At 43.8% G+C, this 2,279-nt stretch overlaps 1 long non-coding RNA gene across 1 annotated transcript; it reads left to right on the top strand.

Annotated features, from left to right (window-relative positions):
* LOC132452586 (uncharacterized) lies at positions 1-1,542 on the top strand. The gene is made up of 3 exons (XR_009524410.1): positions 1-957; positions 1,103-1,266; positions 1,341-1,542. It is a non-coding gene; the product is annotated as an uncharacterized LOC132452586 (long non-coding RNA).
* Positions 1,543-2,279: the final 737 nt, after the last annotated feature.

Raw genomic sequence — 2,279 nt, 5'->3', positions numbered from 1 at the left:
AGACATAATACTTGCATCTGAGTCTGTTTTATATGCAGATCGCATTCATGAGGTCATTTGCATTGACCATTTATGGTTAAAAAGGGGCGTGTACAGGGCGGAACGTGAAGCTGATTCAGCTGCGCACACTTGTAGGCACTCTGATTTATAAAGCAAAGATTGCGTACGGTTTGCGTACGCAGGGTTTTATAAATCTGAATATTTTTTGGCGCACGCAAAACTTGGCTTTTGGGCGTACGTACACTTTTAGTAACGATCCCACGCACATTTTTTATAAATGAGACCCCTGGGGCCTCATGTACTAAGACTTGCGTGGATTTCATACTGAAACTTGGCGTACGCCAAAACCCAGAAACTGTCTTACGCACAAATAAATTCAGATGTATCAAAGTGTGCGAACGCATGGATCCAAGCACGTTTCTTTTGTACATCTCGATCAACGTGGAATTGAGCGCACATGCCGAGGTGCCAAACTCCTCCCTGTCCACGCCCTCATTTAAATATGCAATTTCATTTAAATAGGCCTCTGGACCTGAGATTCACCTCTTAATCCGATCACCTGGCACCATGAACAGAGGCAAAAAACGAAACTTCACGGAGTCTGAGCTCGAGATTTTGCTCCACGAGGTAGAAATGCGCAAGCATATGCTATTGGAACCCTGTCAACAGGGATAAATGCAAAACAAAAGAGAAGTGAGTGGGAGTGTGTTTGCGAGGCCGTCAATGCAGTGGGGTCTCAGCAGCGCACACACTCTGAAATAAAAAAAAAGTGGTCAGACCTCAAGGTGGAGGTGAAGCGGAGGGTTTCTGCCCACCGCCGAAGCGTGACCGCAACAGGTGGGGGGACGGGAGTGGGGGAACTCTCCCCCTTCGATTTGAGAGTGGCCGCTTTGATCGGTGACACAGCTCTCACCGGAGTGGTGGGAGCCCATGAAGGGGACACCGATCATCCCCAAGGTAAATATGCTGAAGTCATAAATGCTGTAATTATACTGGTCATACAATTGGCTGCTTGCAATACACATAAATCGTGCGTAAAGATGCCAGGATATTAAAGACTTTGACTCGTGTTTATTAACTTAATTTTTTTATTTTTGAATAGACAAGCAAGGAGAGGGCACGGTTTGCTCCGTCGGCCCCGGCGTCTCCAGCGCCCTTCGGATTTGACCATTTGCGATGTCCTCTAACAACGCTAACGCAGCCATTTTTAAAACAATTTTCTTCATCCATTGCGCATGCTTTTATAGCCACCCATATAATTGCAAGGTGTGTTGATTGTTCATTAGTGTGTCTCTGATGTGCAAATCACTCTGAGTCATTGTTTTCACCTTTTTTCCCAGTTTCCCAGCGTCACCTCTAAGTGTCGCCAAAGGAACAATAGCTGTAGAAACGTGCGTACGACAGCTCTGGAGCTGGCGTGGGGACCGCACATTTTTACGATCATTTCACGTTTTGTACATCTGAACGTGAGCGTGGAAAAGGACGTACGCCACGTTTTTGTGCGTACGCAACCTTAGTACATGAGGCCCCTGGTCTGTTTCTTTTCCATCCTGTAGATGGCTGGGAACATGTGCACAATGTTTACCTTGGAAAGTGATGGCACCAGGATGAACTATGGTTAGAGATGGCACCAGGATGCACTATGGTTAGAGATGGCACCAGGATGCACTATGGTTAGAGATGGCACCAGGATGCACTATGGTTAGAGATGGCACCAGGATGCACTATGGTAAGAGATGGCACCAGGATGCACTATGGTAAGAGATGGCACCAGGATGCACTGGTTAGAGATTGCACCTAAAGACCTAAAAACCTTTGATAAAGTGAGTTAAATGTTTAATTTTTTCTTTGTCTACAAAAGTTTGAAGCAACCTGGTAAGTGTTGCTTTATTGAACTTCCTTCTAAAAATCTAAATTGTATGCATCATCTTTTAATATTACTTGTTCGCAGTTAACGTTTGAATTTTTTATCAACATGCACAATTGCATTTCAGTGAAGCAATAAAGATCTTAAATGTCAGGCTCCCTCCAACAATGCTCAAACAATATGTATAAGGAGAAACACAAGTAAAAAATAATCATAGACAACTGATATATACCATTGTGATGTATAGTTTTTCTTTAACCTTTATTTTTCCAGATAAAACATTAAGAACAGTTTCATATTTACAATATTGATCTGGTATATAGTCCAACCAATCCAATTCCTTCCACCTTTCACTTTCCCGTTGGCCGTACAGCAACTCCAGACGATCGCACAGGTCCGGTCCATAGTGTGC

The sequence above is a fragment of the Gadus macrocephalus genome, chromosome 23, assembly GCF_031168955.1.
Source record: "Gadus macrocephalus chromosome 23, ASM3116895v1".
Lineage (NCBI taxonomy): Eukaryota > Metazoa > Chordata > Actinopteri > Gadiformes > Gadidae > Gadus > Gadus macrocephalus.
This window is presented reverse-complemented; position numbering and strand designations above follow the sequence as displayed.